Raw genomic sequence first — 6,073 nt, forward strand, 5'->3', positions numbered from 1 at the left:
GTTCCCTACAACAAGGCATCAACACACAGGATGGTGTGTTTGGGACTGAGTCAAATAAACTACAGCATGTGTGTGCTCATGGTAATGAAGAAGCATGTCACCCAGAGTGATGACAGTCAGCTCTGTCTGTACAGTAACAGATGCATGTTAGGTTAATGGTCTTTTATTTTGGCAGGTGTTAACAACAGGTGAGAATTTCCTGAGACAGACAGACAGACACACACACACACACACACACACACACACACACTCTTTCTCTCTGCTGAGTTGTCAGCATGTGTGAGGTTTCATGAAATGACTAAAGGACCGTTTCTCTGTGTCTCCTTACTGTCCTCTAAGTTGTTTAATCAATTATTTGGTTGACAGGAAATTAACTGGAAATGTCGATTATTTATTTTATCAGTGATTTCTTGATTTTTTAAAAAGTGGCAAAATGTCTCTGACTTTGAAAATGTTAATATTTGCTATTACTTTTTGACAGAAACTGAATTTCTTTGGTTTTTAGACTGTTGGTCGGACAAAATGGATACTTGAAGACATGGCCTCAGACCCTGGCATTGCTCTGCCCAATTACTGTGAATCATCTGGATAAAACACAGCTGTATTTATGAACACACACACGAACAGAATACAAACTACAATAACAAATGTCTTCAAACTACAATAAATACATAAATAAATAAACTTTGAATCAGGGCAACAACATTAGGGAATGAAGGGTCAACCTCAGCTGACAATTTAGTAGTTCATATTTTCTGTTGGTCTCTACCAACTCCTGAGGGAACTATCTGTCTCTTTAGCTGCTAAATGCTCCACTATGTTCACCAGCTCTAACTGTGTCTGTTGGATGTTTGAGTTTTGGATGTGGGAAAATCTGCATAAAGACCAAGAGCAACAGAAACCCCTGTGGATGAATCACAGTTGGATCTGTGTTGTGGGACCAACAGGTGTCCAGTGACCTACCTGATCAGAAGGCCAAGCTGACTGACAGCTGTTCGGATTCTGACAGACAGGAGAGGGAAAACAGAACTCTGTTATTTACATATATTAATGTGCTGGCTTCAGCAGTAAGGAGGGCATTCAGCTCCTCTGCTGAGACTGACAGGCTGATCCTAGAGCAGCCTGATCTGCTCAGCCTGTTATATCACCAGCTAAGTTTAGACACCTTTGTCACAGAGAGGAATCTGATGGAGGCACCTAGAGATAGTGCTGGAAGAGAGTATTCCTAGCATGCATGTGACCAATACACTTTACAAAAATTGTTTTAAGGTCAAATAAGTCATGATTTTACTTCTTAAAACTTTACAGAATGTTTACATGCAGTGTTACCTAATAAAACTCATATGATTGAGGTTTAACAAACATACTGAATGTATTTCTTTCCTCATTTTGTAAAGCCAATTTTTGGATTACTTGAATTTGTGCATTTACTTCTGCTAGTTCAAAAAGAATTCACAGTTGACACTGCATTTCCTTGGGTTTTAGGCAATACACTCGCCAAGTTTGAAATTGACCGGAATAGCTGTTGTCGAGAAAATCAAAATACAGACAGACAGAGATTTCTCTATTTATAGTTAGATGTTCACTTGCTAGCAGTCTATTTCTACATTGCCTTTGCTATGTTTCTTGGCATGTCACCCACTGTAATCAGTAGAATAAGCCAGGGTTCCTCTATCAAGACAAAGTGATCATAGGGGTTGATTGGTTTGCTGATCTGGATGCAATATTTTTCAGTTAGCTGCAAAAATTTCTCACTTGGAAAACATATTTTATATTCTTTAAGTTGATCAGCAGAAAAAAAAAAAACTCAGCAGCGATTTTATAACTCCACATTCTTCTGATAATTTACCAACTGTGGATGTTATTGTTTATGTGTACATAACAATAAAAACAAACATTTTCTGACCTGACAACAGTACATCGCTCTTCCAAAAATAAAAACAACAAGGTCTCCATCCACCCTTGTCTCCTCCGTCTGTGGACATTTGTAGCATATAATACTGTTACACTGTTCCCTCCTTTGCTGACGAAGTATTACAGCTGCAGGAAGGTTTTGTCACTTGAACGTAAACATATGTTGCTGATGCCCAATTGAAGAAATGAATAACGTGCTTCCTTTTTTAGTAGGAGGGTCCTAGCATTGGTGCATGTACTATTTTGTCCATATTAATTATGTTATGAGTATGAATTTTATGAGATACATTATTTGATGCTATTTTGGGGTGCACTATCAACATCTGGCAAGGAAAATGACAAAACACAACATGAGGACAGGCAGTCTGTTAGTTGGTCGGTCCAACACTTCCTGCTCCTCAGAGAATGAACACTTTAGATTTTAATGACTCTGTAATCTTTTGTTTAGCACCATCATCTGGACAAACAGTTTATTCAGTTCAAGAGATGTGGACTGTAATTACTGCTGTCAGTTCACTTCATTTCGGTGAACTGGTTCAAGTTTAGAAAACGAACTGAGTCAACTTGATGGCACGATGTGACTCACCACCCACTGGGCTTCATTGAGAGCGGTGAGTTGATGCAAAACCATTCACAGTTATTCGAGTAGGGTGTTAGAGTGTGTGTGTGTGTGTGTGTGCGTGTGTGTGAGAGAGAGTGAGTATTTGATGAGAGGGGATGGTGGTGCGATAGTGGATCTCTCTCAGCATTAATAACACACTACTGACCTAAGAGCACTTGTGAATAGTTTGTCATTTTAAACAGCTTCTTAATGGAGCTGTCTTGTTAAGTTAAAGGTCAGCTCAGTAAATGATACAGACATGGACATGCCCTGCTGTTGTGCACACTGTCTAATATGTGTAACACATGTATGCATATATACATGTGGAGGGAGGAGGGGGGCCCAACAATGGGAAAATACTGACACACAAGTCAAAGTCCTGCATTTAAAAAAGTACAAATACGAGTACTATCAGTAAAATGTACTTAGTGTCAGAAAACGAGTACTCTGAACACAAACAGCTCAACTCATGAAGATCTGAAATGTGACAAGGGGCCCTAAATAAAGGCCACAAACCATTTGACCCGTTGTATTAATCTTTAACAGTGTGCTGTATTTTAAAATCTTATCAAACGTCTTCCAATGTAATATTGTAATCTTAAATCCAATACAGTACTAGAGTACATGTACTTACTTACTTTCCACCACTGCCTGTGTTTAGGATAGGGATATATATATATATAATTTTCATTCATTTAAGAATAAATTGGATCTGTAAAACTGATATTTCTGCATCTCTGAGTACAGAGGTAGCTGCTACAATGTAAGATAAAGGAATAGGTCGACATTTAAAAGTTTAAAAAAGGCTGCTTAACACGGTAATCCCACCATGCAAATGCAAAACTAATTATTAGGGCCCGAGCAACGAGTTGCGTGGGCCCAACGGGGCCATGCAACGAGTTGCAAGGACCCTCTTGTTTTCGGTCTGTTTATTATTATTATTATTATTATTATTAGGGCCCGAGCAACGAGTTGCGTGGGCCCAACGGGGCCATGCAACGAGTTGCAAGGACCCTCTTGTTTTCGTTCGGTTTATTATTATTAGGGCCCGAGCAACGAGTTGCGTGGGCCCAACGGGGCCATGCAACGAGTTGCAAGGACCCTCTTGTTTTCGTTCGGTTTATTATTATTAGGGCCCGAGCAACGAGTTGCGTGGGCCCAACGGGGCCATGCAACGAGTTGCAAGGACCCTCTTGTTTTCGGTCGGTTTATTATTATTATTATTATTATTATTTTTTTTCTTCTTTTTCCGCCTCTTTGATCGCCTTTTTGAGGGCCTTAACATGCGTCAAAACTCCTGAAAATTTGCAGACGCGTCAGGCACGGCGAAAAATTTAATAATTTAGGGGTCTTGAGCATGGGTGTGGCAAAATGGCCTCGGTAGCGCCACCTACATTTTTAAACGGAACAGCCCCTCAAGCCCGTTGCGCCTAAAAATCTGAAAATCTGCACACATATGTAACATCCCATGACGCACCAAAAAGTCTCTTGGAGCCATATTCTAAACCCAACAGAAAGTATTTTTATTTTGACCGGAAGGTGAAAAAATTGTGTGTTTTTGGCCATTTCCAGGGGTCGCTTGAACGCGAACTAGTCCTAGACGCATTATCCGATTGACTTCAAAATTTGATAATTTGTTCTTAAGACATAGACGAAGTTAAATTGCAAAAGTTTCGGACTTTTCATTGAAGGGCGTGGAAGTTATGGCCCCTGAAAGTTCGATCACTCGCCACAAAACAGGAAGTTGCTTTAAATTTGCTATATTTCGGCCATACTTTGTCCAAACTGCATCAAACTTTACAGGATTGTTAATGGTACCTATCTGCACACATCCATATGTCAATATTCATACAATTGTTGTAGCACCACCTATTTATAGCAGGAAATGACATATTTTATGGTGTGATGTCCAGTTTCTAGACGGGTGACCAGATTCACTTCAAATGTTGTCAGGACAGACTTAAGGATTTTTGGAAGACTGGCTCCGAAAATTGTGAGTTTTGGTCGAAGCGTGTGCCTGTTCTGGCCCGTCAAAGTTCGGAAACCCAACTTCCTGTTTGAAACCTCAGATTTTGGGGTAACTTCCTGTTGCGACTCTCTACTTTATCCTACAGATGGAGCCATTGTATTACTCTTTGATGGGTTTTTGGAAGGGGGTCTCTGTGTGTGTGTGTCTGTGTGTGTGTGTGTGTGTGTGTGTGTGTTTGTGTTTGTGTTTGAGGGGGGAGGGGAAGAAGAGTTGATTGAGTCTGTGAGAAGCTGCCACAGAGAGGTTACAGTCAGGAGAGCCAAGAGCTGCTTTACACGCGGTATAAAAACTTCAGTTAAGATTTGAGCTGTCACTTGAGAAAGCATCATGCCAAAAACTAAGGAAATCACTGTAGACTTGAAGAATTGTCGATGCTTAGGAAGCAGGAGAAGGATATACAAAGTTATAACAGCATTTCCAAGCGTCAAGAACTCAAATGAGAAGCGTCACCGAGAAATTCAAGGAGAGCCACACTGTGCAGAACAAGCCTGGCAGAGGTAGGAAGCCAAAGATTTCAATGACCCTGGATAGAAAACCAGTGAGAGACCTGTCTAAAGAACCCATAAACGCTGCCAAGACACTAGTGAATGACTTAGTTAAGTCTGAAATTGTAGTCTCAAAGAAGATTACATGAATTCATGTAATCTTACCATATGTCTCCCCTTGACCAAAGCTGAGCGTGGATTGATGCTGTCTTTACAGTTTTGGTTTTGATCAGTTAGGAAATTTCACACGGGGTCAGCTGATTTTTTCGTCTTACTCAGTGTACGGCGACAGGAAAAGTTCACTAGGTCCTCCAGCGGTCGAGGGTGAACCAGCTGAATATAAGCCACTCAAGTTGACGACAAGTGCATTGAAAAGTAAAAGCTGGTGGCCTTTACCTTTTCTTTGTCAAAGCGCCTGTTCGGCCAGTAGTTAGTAAAGTAATATTTTCAGCGTTGTCCACAGTCTCATGACATGTTTAACAGGAAGCACAGCACGCTGGTTAAGCTCATGGCAAACTGTTACTAACAGCTAAAATGAAAGCTTGTCTGTATGTAGTCTAACTGGTTAGTTTGTCACTAATCTCCAAATTTTGCAAATTGCTATAAACTTCACTCTCTTAAACCAGTAACAGTCTAAGCTGGACTGATAGGGGGTCTGTATGGATAAAGATAAAATCCTAATGATACCCATCCCTACAGCTGGTTAGTGGCTTCGCCCTGACTTTAGGCAGATGAGATATTCACTGTTCAAATAACTTCATTATAAGCCTTGTTTAAGCATAAATGATTTATATATGCACCCAATAACAGAACTTAAAAAAATGCTTTTGCTCAAAGCTCAAAGCTTGTAAACTCAAGTTAAAACTGAGTTTTATCTCCTTTTGGGAGGGGGTATTTCTCTGTGTGTTTGTGTGTGTGTGTGGGTGTGTTTGTGTTTTGTTTGAGGGGGAGGGGAAGAGGAGTTGATTGAGTCTGTGAGAAGCTGCCACAGAGAGGTTACAGTCAAGAGAGCCAAGAGCTGTCACAGATGATGAGCTCTGAAAA

Source organism: Lates calcarifer, unplaced genomic scaffold, assembly GCF_001640805.2.
Source record: "Lates calcarifer isolate ASB-BC8 unplaced genomic scaffold, TLL_Latcal_v3 _unitig_379_quiver_1403, whole genome shotgun sequence".
In the NCBI taxonomy this organism is placed as follows: domain Eukaryota; kingdom Metazoa; phylum Chordata; class Actinopteri; family Centropomidae; genus Lates; species Lates calcarifer.